This window comes from Aquarana catesbeiana, linkage group LG01 (assembly GCF_042186555.1).
Source record: "Aquarana catesbeiana isolate 2022-GZ linkage group LG01, ASM4218655v1, whole genome shotgun sequence".
Taxonomy (NCBI): Eukaryota; Metazoa; Chordata; class Amphibia; order Anura; family Ranidae; genus Aquarana; species Aquarana catesbeiana.
The window spans coordinates 964,227,056-964,240,706 of record NC_133324.1 but is presented as its reverse complement, the minus strand read 5'-3'; the positions used below and the strand labels follow the sequence as shown (position 1 = coordinate 964,240,706).

General features: G+C 45.2%; 1 protein-coding gene across 5 annotated transcripts in view; it reads left to right on the top strand.

Annotated features, from left to right (window-relative positions):
• LOC141122069 (uncharacterized) overlaps positions 1–13,651 on the top strand; it is a 251,763-nt gene that overhangs the window by 89,537 nt on the left and 148,575 nt on the right. The window lies entirely within an intron of this gene.

The following is a 13,651-nucleotide window of genomic DNA, read 5'->3' as shown; positions in this document are numbered from 1 at the left end:
TTTGCTCGTGCGCTCACCCGGGAACATCCGTGACCGCCGGGTCCAGAGGACACGGCACATCATGGATCACGGTAAATAGCCACTGACAGGGCTTTTTTTCAGGGGGAACTTGGTGGAACTGAGTTCCACCACCTCTGGCTCAGACCCTTTGGTGCCTGCTCACCACAATCACTTGTAAACACAGAAGTCTGGTTTCTGTGTTTACAAGTGACAGCTCTGCACTGTATGTAATGCAATCCTGGTATTTAATGCCCCTTTAAGACCCTCCTACTGTTTTCGTGAAATTTGACTGAACACACCCACTATTTGATGTGATTTGGAGGGTGTGTGTGGGGGGGAGGGGTTTTGTGGGGTTTTGTGGGGCCGTGGTTAAGTTCCAGCACCTATTGTTTGAGAAAAAAAGCACTGGCCGCTGATAATGGCCGTTTACCACGTGATCGTGCCATCAAATGACGACGCAATCACTTGTCAACGAACCGGCTTCACGTCCGGTTCCTCTCTCCCCTCCTCATACTGATCGGTACAGAGAGGGGAGAGATCAAGTGCTGTAGCGCTGTAGGCTGGATGTGTAGTGCCCACAGCGCTGCTCTGTGCCTATTCCAGCCATTCAGCCAGCAATGCATCCCTACCATCCACGCTCAGAAGTACTCATCCATCCATCCTCAGAAGTACTCATCCATCCATCCTCAGAAGTACTCATCCATCCATCCTCAGAAGTACTCATCCATCCATCCCATCCATCCTCAGAAGTACTCATCCATCCATCCCATCCATCCTCTGAAGTACTCATCCATCCATCCCATCCATCCTCAGAAGTGCTCATCCATCCATCCCATCCATCCTCAGAAGTTCTCATTCATCCATCCCATCCATCCTCAGAAGTACTCATCCATCCATCCCATCCATCCTCTGAAGTACTCATCCATCCATCCCATCCATCCTCAGAAGTACTCATCCATCCATCCTGAGAAGTACTCATCCATCCATCCTCAGAAGTACTCATTCATCCATCCCATCCATCCTCAGAAGTACTCATCCATCCATCCTCAGAAGTACTTATCCATCCATCCTGAAAAGTACTCATCCATCCATCCCATCCATCCTCAGAAGTATTCATTCATCCATCCCATCCATCCTCAGAAGTACTCATCCATCCATCCTCAGAAGTACTCATCCATCCATCCTGAGAAGTACTCATCCATCCATCCCATCCATCCTCAGAAGTACTCATCCATCCATCCTGAGAAGTACTCATCCATCCATCCCATCCATCCTCAGAAGTACTCATTCATTCATCCCATCCATCCTCAGAAGTACTCATCCATCTTATACATACTCAGAAGTACTCATCCATCCATCCCATCCATACTCAGAAGTACTCATCCATCCATCCCATCCATCCTCAGAAGTACTCATCCATCCATCCTCAGAAGTACTCATCCATCCATACCATCCATACTCAGAAGTACTCATCCAACCATACTCATCCATACTCAGAAGTACTCATCCATCCCATCCATAATCATCCATTCTCAAAAATACTCATCCATCCATGCATCCCTCCCATCCATGCTCAGAAATACCCATCCATCTATCCCATCCATACTCATCCATGCTCAAAAATACTCATCCATCCATCCCATCCATACTCATCCATGCTCAGAAATATTCATCCATCCATCCCATCCATACTCATCCATGCTCAGAAGTACTCATCCATCCATACTCAGCAATACTCATCCATCCATCCATACGCAGCAATACTCATCCATGCTCAGCAATACGCATCCATCCATCCATACTCATCCATGCTTAGAAGTACTCATCCATCCATACTCATCCATCCATCCATACTCAGCAATACTCAGCAATGCTCAGCAATACTCATCCATCCATACTCAGCAATACTCATCCATCCATCCATGCTCAGCCATCCCATCCACCCCCAGCCATACCGAGCTGTACCCAGCCGTGCTCAACCATACCCAGCCATACTCGGCTGTACTCAGCCTCTGTTTGTGGCCAGACTGTGGAAGTCTCACACATGTGGTATCGCCATACTCAGGAGGAGTAAGAGAATCTATTTTGGGGTGTAATTTTTGGTATGTACATGCTATGTGGTAGCAATATTGTATAAATTGACAACTTTGTGTTAAACAAAATGTGTTTTCATTTTCTTTCCAGATTTTCCAAAATTTTTAGAAAAAAATGACATGTTCAAAAGACTCATTATAGTTACACAGTTACATAGTAGGTGAGGTTGAAAAAAGACACAAGTCCATCAAGTCCAACCTATGTGTGATTATGTATTATGCCTCATAGATTATAAGTTGGGGTGTTTTCTTTCCAAAATGGGGTCATTTTTGGAGCTTCTCCATTGTCCTGGTGCTCCAGGGTCTTCAAAAGTGTAATGCCCCGTACACACGGTCGGATTTTCCGATGGAAAATGTGTGATAGGACCTTGTTGTCGGAAATCCCGACCGTGTGTAGGCTCCATCACACATTTTCCATCGGATTTTCCAACACACAAAGTTTGAGAGCAGGATATAAAATTTTCCGACAACAAAATCCGTTGTCGGAAATTCCGATCGTGTGTACACAAATCCGATGGACAAAGTGCCACGCATGCTCAGAATAAATAAAGAGATGAAAGCTATTGGCCACTGCCCCGTTTATAGTCCCGACGTACGTGTTTTACGTCACCGCGTTCAGAATGATCGGATTTTCTGACAACTTTGTGTGACCGTGTGTATAAGACAAGTTTGAGCCAACATCCGTCGGAAAAAATCCTAGGATTTTGTTGTCGGAATGTCCGAACAAAGTCCGACCGTGTGTACGGGGCATTAGAGGTAGTCAGGAAATTATTGGGGGAATTTATGCTCCAGAACGCCTGAAGGTGCTCCCTGCATGTTGGGCCTCTGTATGTGGCCAGGCTGTGTAAAAGTCTCACACATTTGGTATCGCCGTAATTTTAGCAGTAGACCTCCTCTGTAAATCTAAAGTGGTAACCTGTAAAGGCTTTTAAAGGCTTTTAAAAATGTATTCAGTTTGTCGCCACTGCATGTTTGCGCAACTTTAAAGCATGTCATGTTTGGTATCCATGTACTTGGCCTAAGATAATCTTTTTTATTTCATCAAACATTTGGGCAATATAGTGTGTTTTAGTGCATTAAAATTTTAAAAAGTGTGTTTTTTCCCCAAAAAATGCATTTGAAAAATCGCTGCGCAAATACTGTGTGAAAAAAAAAATGAAACACCCACCATTTTATTCTGTAGGGCATTTGCTTTAAAAAAATATATAATGTGTGGGGGTTAAAAGTAATTTTCTTGCAAAAAATAATAATTTTTTCATGTAATCAAAAAGTGTCAGAAAGGGCTTTGTCTTCAAGTGGTTAGAAGAGTGGGTGATGTGTGACATAAGCTTCTAAATGTTGTGCATAAAATGCCAGGACAGTTCAAAACCCCCCCAAATGACCCAATTTTGGAAAGTAGACACCCCAAGCTATTTGCTGAGAGGCATGTCGAGTCCATGCAATATTTTATATTGTGACACAAGTTGCGGGAAAGAGACATTTTTTTTTTTTTTTTTGCACAAAGTTGTCACTAAATGATATATTGCTCAAACATGCCATGGGAATATGTGAAATTACACCCCAAAATACATTCTGTTTCTTCTCCTGAGTATGGGGATACCACATGTGTGGGACTTTTTGGGAGCCTAGCCGCGCACGGGACCCCGAAAACCAAGCACCGCCTTCAGGCTTTCTTAGGGCGTAAATTTTTGATTTCACTCTTCACTGCCTATCACAGTTTCGGAGGCCATGGAATGCCCAGGTGGCACAAACCCCCCAAATGACCCCATTTTGGAAAGTAGACACCCAAAGCTATTTGCTGAGTGGTATAGTGAGTATTTTGCAGACCTCACTTTTTGTCACAAAGTTTTGAAAATTGAAAAAAAAAAAAAACATTTTTCTTGTCTTTCTTAATTTTCAAAAACAAATGAGAGCTGCAAAATACTCACCATGCCTCTCAGCAAATAGCTTGGGGTGTCTACTTTCCAAAATGGGGTCATTGGGGGGGGGGGGGTTGTGCCACCTGGGCATTCCATGGTCTCCGAAACTGTGATAGGCAGTGAAGAGTGAAATCAAAAATTTACACCCTTAGAAATCCTGAAGGCGGTGATTGATTTTCGGGGCCCTGTACGCGGCTAGGCTCCTAAAAAGTCCCACACATGTGGTATCCCCATACTCAGGAGAAGCAGCTAAATGTATTTTGGGGTGCAATTCCACATATGCCCATGGCCTGTGTGAGCAATATATCATTTAGTGACAACTTTGTGCAAAAAAAAAAAAATTGTCACTTTCCCGCAACTTGTGTCAAAATATAAAATATTCCATGGACTCAACATGCCTCAAAGCAAATAGCTTGGGGTGTCTACTTTCCAAAATGGGGTCATTTGGGGGGGTTTTATGCCATCTGGGCATTTTATGGCCCTCAAAACTGTGATAGGTAGTGAGGAGTAAAATCAAAAATTTACGCCCTTAGAAATCCTGAAGGCAGTGATTGGTTTCGAGGCCCCGTACGCGGCTAGGCTCCCAAAAAGTCCCACACATGTGGTATCCCCATACTCAGGAGAAGCAGCTAAATGTATTTTGGGGTGCAATTCCACATATTCCCATGGCCTGTGTGAGCAATATATCATTTAGTGACAACTTTTTGTATTTTTTTTTCTTGTCATTATTCAATCACTTGGGACAAAAAAAATCAATATTCAATGGCCTCAACATGCCTCTCAGCAATTTCCTTGGGGTGTCTACTTTCCAAAATGGGGTCATTTGTGGGGGTTTTGTACTGCCCTGCCATTTTAGCACCTCAAGAAACGACATAGGCCGTCATAAATTAAAGGCTGTGTAAATTCCAGAAAATGTACCCTAGTTTGTAGGCGCTATAACTTTTGCGCAAACCAATAAATATACACTTATTGACATTTTTTTTACCAAAGACATGTGGCCGAATACATTTTGGCCTAAATGTATGACTAAAATTGAGTTTATTGGATTTTTTTTAGAACAAAAAGTAGAAAATATCATTTTTTTTCAAAATTTTCGGTCTTTTTCCGTGTATAGCGCAAAAAATAAAAACGGCAGAGGTGATCAAATACCATCAAAAGAAAGCTCTATTTGTGGGAAGAAAAGCACGCAAATTTCGTTTGGGTGCAGCATTGCATGACCGCGCAATTAGCAGTTAAATCGATGCAGTGCCAAATTGTAAAAAGTGCTCTGGTCAGAAAGGGGGTAAATCCTTCCGGGGCTGAAGTGGTTAAGCATTAAAAAAATCACTGCTCCCGAAAAAATGTCAGTTTTAAAAAAAATAATTTTCATTGATACATGTCCCCTGGGGCAGGACCCGGGTCCCCAAACACTTTTTATGACAATAACTTGCATATAAGCCTTTAAAATGAGCACTTTTGATTTTTCATGTTTTCATGTTAGTGTCCCATAGACTTTAACGGTGTTCCAGCGGCTTTCGAATTTGCCCCGAACACAGATTATTGTTCGGTGTACGCCGAACATCCGAACAACCAAAGTTCGGCCCGAACGTATGCTCGGGCCGAACCGTTCGGCCATCCCTATTTGAAACCCTACTTTTTTTGGCATCCCACCCTTGCTTTTTTTGGGCTAGTTAGTTCCTAAACGTATGCTGCCATAGAGCCTGTAAGGAAAACGAAAACTTTCCTATAAAATACTAGGAGTTCCCAACCAGTGTCAAGAGTAGGCTAGTTATAGAATGCGGCCTCTGGCTCAGCGTGAAAATGTATGGGATTGGGGTCCTATGGAGTAGAAGCGACGGTGGGGCTACCCAATCGTATTCTGCCATGGAGTCCATCAGGAAAAGAAAATTATGGTAAGTATCTGATAGGAATTTTGTATTTTTTTTTAAATTGAATTGAATACATTGAATAAAATGAAATGAATCTGATTGGGGTGCTTCTGCTGTATGTAAGCAAAGATAATTGCACAAAAAAATCCATTCCTCAATGCATGCTGTCACCGAGACTGGCACTAAAATTGTACTGTTCTGTAACACCGTATACAGCTTTAACCCTTTCACTGCCAAGTCTGTACGCCGTACAGACCTATAGCAGTGCCTGCAGGTGGCCAAGTCCGTACTAAGTGCGGACCTCATTTCTCCCCCTGCTATGAGTTCATGGTCACTTCAATGACCATAAACTTATAGCAGAATTGTTCAGCAGACTCTGCTGAACAATTCTATAACTCTGATCAGCAGATTACAACCTGCTGATCAGAGTTATTAACCCCTAATATGACTGCCCCCCTCCCGACCCATGCCTTCGCTTCCTTGTCCCCTGCCACTCCACCCCCGTCGCTCCCTTTCATCTTAAACTGCCCCCCTCTCCTTTACTATCCCCTTCACCCCCCTTCTTCCCCCCCAGCACTGATCCGCCCTCCACCCAATCTGACCCCCCGCAAACTAGATCCCCCCAAGCCACCATCATTAGTCGGCATCCCTCCTCTGCCGCTCCCGCTGGCTTCAGATACTGCATGGGGTTTGGGGGGACCCAAATGTGCCCCCCCTGCCGGTCAGATCACCCCCCCCAACTGCCCCCATACCCCTGGTCCATGGCCGCTCTGGGCGGCATCTCTCCTTCCTCTCCCGCCACTTGTAACTTCTCTCTGCACAGACCTCCATGATCTGTCAAGCTGGAGATCACGGTGGGGGGGGGGAGTGTCGTGGATAAACCCACTATACTCTTGCGCTATTAAGCGCCCTTTCAGCACAATGGTATAATGCATATATAAATAACCTGTGTCTCCCCTTTCCCCAGTAAACAGACATTACCACAGCTTACGTCCTCATCTCAGCACGACTGCCCTGCCGAGCAGTGCACTGGTTCTTTTATTCCAAGACAACAAAAGAAATCACAAACAGGAAGTCCTGGCTCCAACAGCCAATCGCTTCCTCCACAGGATGTGACAACACAGGATGTGACAACACAGGATATGACCAAACAAGGATATGACAACACAGGATAAATGAATTTATACAACAACCAATGAACAATGACTACAATTCCTGTTGATGGAAGCTTATCTGCAGGTGTATGTCATGGCACCTCAAATATGTTGATCAGGCATACAGGGGTGACACGAGAGCACATCCGCTAAACCGATAATGTCTTTGCAGAGCGAACACATCCCCCAAGATGAACGTCTGTGCATTGCACGGGGGCCCTTTCGCCGGCAGACATATCCTCACTCCTCAAACACCTCTCTCCAACCTCAGGAAGTTTTCCACTACCTAACAGATCTCAACCAGCGTCAGACTGGTCCAGTCAGCTCTTTAGAGCGAGTTGTGGGAGAACGAACACTGGGAGACACTATGACAATGCATATTAAATACATCTTCATAAAATTTCCACAACAGGGAGCAGTGCAGGTGTGGGTGAAGTTGGAGCTTTGGGGGGCTTGATAAACATGTGTTTATCAACCCCCCCTGTACAATGGACATAGGCAGCATTTGCTGCTATATCCACTGACAGCTGATCATTGTAACCGCGAGTGTTACAATGTATCAGACTGTCATTTTATGAATGAAATCTCTATACAGATTTCAATCATTCATGTAAAGTGCTACAGAGAAGGGCACTATCTTCAGGCCCTTTCTCTGTCTCATAAATAGAGATATGGGGGTCTGTTTAGACCTCTGATATCTCACCAAAGACCCCCCCCCCCCCAAAAAAAATAATAATAATAAAAAAAGTAAAAAATAACTAAAAAACTTAAAAATTAAATAAAAAAACTCCACAAACACAGTAAGACTCCCCAAATCCGCCCACACTCACCCATCCATGGTGACACTCACCCCTCCATGGTGACGCCCCCCCCCCACTCACCCCTCCATGATGACACCCCCCCGCACTCACCCCTCCATGGTTTTCTTAGCTTCTCCTCCCAGCCAACTCTATCCATCCTGATTGGCCAGGAGGAGAAGCTGGAAGACAATAGTGAATATTAATTCGCTATTGTCACAAGTGGGTGGGTTCGGGGTGCAATGCTCTGCACCCTGAGCCCAACCTTTTTCAAGCAAATAAGAGCCTCAGGCTATAATCATGTGGCTTGAAAAAAAAAAAATTCATGCAAACGTATCAGTCCGGCACCCTGCTGGGGGCAGCACTCCAGTGCCCCTAATGGTCCGGACGCTCCTGGTAAGATCCCTTTCACATGGAGTGGACTCTGTCAAGCAGATCTGTCTGCTGACCCCCGCTGAGCAGGCAGATGACAGGTCCATGTCTGCTCCGCTGATGCAGAGCAGACACGGACACAGCCCGCTATTCTCTATAGGGCGGTCGGATGGAAACGGGCCACCTGTCCAGTTCCATCGGATACCATCCGATCTGCTAGATGGATGGGGAATGGGATCCACATCCATCTGTTTTTAGCGGACTGGACTTGATCGGATGCAGGCAGGGGTAAACGGACGCATATTCATTTACATCAGCATCTACATACAGAACAATGGGTGGTCTGATTGGGCTCGCCTGAACAATGGACAGGCAGACCCGATCAATGTGCTTGTGTGAAAGGGGCCTAAGGCCTTGTTCACACAGGGCATACACAGCATACCTTTACGGGGACGCACAGGTGTTCTGTGCATCTCTGTGCAGGTCGTCCCATTGATGTCATTTGGGATGTAGCAACTGCACCAACAGGCAACTGCACCAACAGAGACATTGCTCCCAAATTTACATTCTTGTAGGTCCGCATGCATGTCCCCGAGCTTACACTGTCTGCGTTCGGGGTCGTGTACTCACACCCATATGGATGTCAGATTGGGAACAGCAGTGCCAGTGCAGCTGTTGCATCCCAATTGACATAAATGGGACTGCCTGTACAGGGATGCATGGAACACCTGTGCATTCCTGTGCAGGTAAACATGCCCCCCTCCCAGTGGTGTACACCTTAGTATGCCACAAGTTGTAAGTTATGTTGAGTTTATGTGCACTATTAATGATTTTTGTGTATTTTTAGCGAAAATATTGTTTTGATAAAAATTTGCACAAATATTGTGCTGCCTTAAAAATCAGGTAGCACCTTCTTTTTATTCTACTGGCCATATGCTTTCAGAAAATGTATGGTTTGGGGGTCTTTTACAAATTCTGAAAGTTGTAACTGAAAAAGGAAAACCTCTAGATTTTCTAAAATGTTTGCATTCCTCCGATTTTCACTATTTCTCAAAAAGGCGCAATTTAAAATTTACAAATATTTGTTATTTATTAACTCAATACAGGTTAAGTTTTTTTATTTAGCATGGATTTAGCAGTAATTTTGTAAAAGTAGCTGTGTTTTGATCTGCTAATAATGGTTTTAGTGTATTTTCTACGAATAGAATAGATATTTGTGTACGTTCGATTTTCACCATTTTGCAAAAAGGCGCAATGTAATTTTTTTTTTTGTTATTTATTAACTTCATACAGGTTAAGCTTTTATATTTAGTAGGGATTTAGCAGTAATTTTGTAAAATTAGCTGTGTTTTTATCAGCTATGGTTTTAGTGTATTTTTTGCGAACATATTGGTTTGATAAACATTTGCGCAAATACTGTGGGGTCTGAAAAATCAGAAGCACCTTCTTTTTATTCTAGAGGTCATATGCTTTCATAAAATATATGGTTTTGTGGGTCTTTCACAAATTCTGAAAGCTGTAAGAGAAAAATGAAAACCTTCAGATTTTTTCAGAAATTTGGATATTTACACTTTCTTTCTCGAACATCACGGGACACAGAGCCTCAGTAATTACTGATGGGTTATATAGGTATCACTGGTGATTGGACACTGGCACACCCTATCAGGAAGTTCAACCCCCTATATAATCCCTCCCGCTTGCAGGGATACCTCAGTTTTTATGCCAGGGTCTTAGGTGATGGACGTGTAAAGATGTCCTGTGCTGAGCTCCAAAGGGAATATCCTATATCCTATACTGGGGCAAGCCAGGCGAACTGGATCCATTCAAAGTGTCTTTTCATGGCCGAATTGAATGGTACCCGGGCCTCGTGTCCAAAGAAACAAGGTTTTACCCGTAACGCTTCTCTTTTTAGAGAGCTGGACCCCGCAGATCAGAAAATGGCTTTAAACTTCCTAATTTCTGGCGAGGTGCTTTACGGTCCCAGAACTGTTGGATCCCCCTACTGATGGGGGCCCCAGTCTCTGACGGTTTTTTCAAACGGAGCCCACCGTGAGAGGTGAAGATTGGGTCTGTGTAAACAGCACCCTGCGGCTGGATAAGGTAAGAGGAGATTCCACAGAATTTTTGAGTTCTAGTGGCTTTTCTCCTTTAAGGTAAATGCATGCTATGCCTATTGTGACCACCGGGGGCTGCCAAGAGCACAAACCTGCACATGCTGACTGTCTGTCTCAGTGTTTTCCATCGCTGCACATGTATCCCAGCGTCTCAAGCAGGCTGCAATGAGGTAAGATGGATGGGGGGATTTCTCATGTTTGAATGTTCCCCCCCAGGCTAGAGAGGGCCACAGGGGTCTAGAAAGTGGTTATACCACCCGGGCTCTGCGGCCTAATGGCCACCATCTCTGAAGATAGCCGCCCAGGCAGATCTTGTTACCAGCCTCTCTCCTTCCCCCCCCATCCCCAGCCTTTCTCCAGAAGCATGACAGGAGAGTTGGCCAGCGCGGGAAGCGCTAGTTTTTTTCAAAACTCGAGGGGGGGGGCGGTACAGGAGGGGGCGAGACGTCAGCACAGGTGCTTAGACTTCCACTCAGGCCAGCTGCAGGCTATTAGAGGCACTCTGTACAGGTGCACACAGCCTTCTGAGAGACACAGAGCTGACGGTCACATGTAAGGACACAGGCATTCTCCTAGGCAGCATTTACTGAAGTAACACCAGACTGAGCATTGGGTAGCAAGGCTTATAGCCAGACTACATCGCTCAGCGGGCAGTGTTCATTTGTATACCTCACACCTTGTTGCTTTGCACTATGGGTAGAAGAGGTTCAAGCACCCCAGGAACCAGAGACACTAGGGGATCTCGTTCAGGTTCTGAGGGCCCCCTGTCGGCAGCATCCTCCCCCCTAAAGATGGGCCAGGGACGGCTAGCCAGGGAGAGCCATCGGGGTCAGGGGCTACACCTGCTTCTGGCACTTCAGCCCCTGTATATATTACACAAGAGGTTTTTTTTTTTCAACCATTAATGGTCTAGAGGAAAGATTAATGGCCGTGATTACGTCTTCACTCAGTGGAAGAAAACGCACTAGGCTTTCCTCTGTTCCCCAAGACCCTCAGACAGAGGAGCTCTGGGATAAAGGAGATGAATCCCTTTCAGAGGATCGGGATGGGACGGATGATTCCTCTTCGGAGGATTCAGGTGGAGAGGGACCCTCTGCGACTTCCCAAGAGGAGAAAGTCTTAGTGCAGATCCTCACTGGATTGGTCTGATCCACATTTAAGTTGCCCATACCTGAAACTGCTAAAGAATCCTCTTCTGCTTTGGGGTCACTGAAACCTTTCCAAGCAGCACATGCTTTTCCTGTTCATACTTTACTTGAAAAGCTCATTTATTCTGAGTGGAATCACCCAGACAAACGTTTTTTTCCGCCGAGAAAGTTTTCAACACTTTATCCGATGGAAGAAAAGTTTATTAAAATGTGGGGAATACCGGTTATTGATTCCGCCATTTCCTCCGTAAATAATAGCCTGACTTGTCCTGTAGACAATGCTCAGATGCTCAGGGATCCTGTAGATAAAAGGATGGAATCCCTATTGAAGGATGTTTTCTCCTTAGCAGGATCAGTGGCCCAACCTGCAGTAGCAGCGATTGGAGTCTGTCAATACATAAGAGACCTTGTTAAGCAGGTCATCAAAGTATTACCTGAACAGCAGGCCCAGGGGTTTGCTAACCTTCCAGCGGCCTTATGCTTTGTGGTTGACGCCATTAGAGATTCTATCGTGCAAACCTCCCGTCTTTCACTGGGGTTGGTGCATATACATAGAATCCTATGGTTGAAAAATTGGTCAGCCGAAGGGGAATGGTCTCTGCATCCCGACGTCTTTTGGGCCATATGCCAAAGATGGGGGGTTCCAGATGTAGATCTCTTTGCATCCTGATTCAACAAAAAGATAGACAGATTTGTGGCAAGGACAAAAGATCCTCTTGCATGCGGGACGGATGCGTTGGTGATTCCGTGGCATCGGTTCTCACTGATTTACGCATTCCCGCCTATTCTGCTATTACCACGACTCCTTCGCAGGATCAGGCAGGAAAGGAAGTCGGTACTTCTGGTGGCCCCCGCTTGGCCCAGAAGGACTTGGTATGCAGAAATAGTAAGGATGACGGTAGGTCCCCCGTGGACCCTACCAATACGCCCAGACCTGTTATCTCAAGGTCCAGTGTTCCATCCTGCCTTACAAACGCTAAATTTGACGGTTTGGCTATTGAGACCCACGTTCTGAAGAGTCGTGGGCTCTCAGGTCCTGTCATATCTACCTTGATTAATGCAAGGAATCCAGCTTCCAGGATGATTTATCATAGAGTCTGGAAAGCTTATATAACCTGGTGTGAATCCAGAGGTTGGCATCCCAGGAAATATGTCATAGGTAGAATCCTTGACTTTCTACAATTAGGATTAGAGATGAAGCTGGCCTTGAGTACCATCAAGGGCCAGGTCTCTGCTTTATCAGTATTATTTCAGCGGCCACTTGCTTCGCATTCTTTGGTCCGAAATTTTATGCAGGGGGTGATGCGTCTTAATCCTCCGGTTAAAGCGCCCCTAAACCCCTGGGACTTGAACTTGGTCCTGGCTGTGTTACAGAAACAGCCTTTTGAACCAATAAGTCAGATTCCTTTGGTCTTGTTGACAAGGAAGTTAATTTTTCTGGTGGCCATCTCTTCTGCTAGAAGAGTATCAGAATTAGCAGCTCTTTCCTGTAAGGAGCCTTATTTGATTATACACAAGGATAGCGTGGTACTACGCCCTCATCCTAGTTTTTTACCGAAGGTGGTTTCTGATTTTCATTTAAACCAAGACATTGTTCTACCTTCCTTTTTTCCAGATCCCTGTTCTCCGGAAGAGAGATATCTACATTCGTTGGATGTAGTAAGAGCAGTTAAGGCCTATCTAGGGGCAACTGTTCAGATCCGCAAGACGGATGTTTTGTTTGTGCTGCCAGAGGGTCCCAATAGAGGACAGGCAGCGTCAAAAGCTACCATTTCTAAATGGATTCGACAGTTGATCATTCAAGCTTACGGTTTGAAACAGAAGGTTCCCTCGTTTCAGATCAAGGCACATTCCACAAGGGCTATTGGTGCTTCTTGGGCAGTGCATCACCGGGCCTCTATGGCTCAAATCTGCAAGGCCGCAACCTGGTCTTCAGTTCATACATTCACCAGATTCTATCAGGTGGATGTGAGAAGGCATGAGGATATCGCCTTTGGGCGTAGTGTGCTGCAGGCAGCGGTACAGGGTCCTCAGGTCTGATTGCACCCTACTTGGTCGTGGTTCCCCCCCCTCAGGTAGCATTGCTCTGGGACATCCCATCAGTAATTACTGAGGCTCTGTGTCCCGTGATGTTCGAGAAAGAAAATAGGATTTTTAAAAACAGCTTACCTGTAAAATCCTTTTCT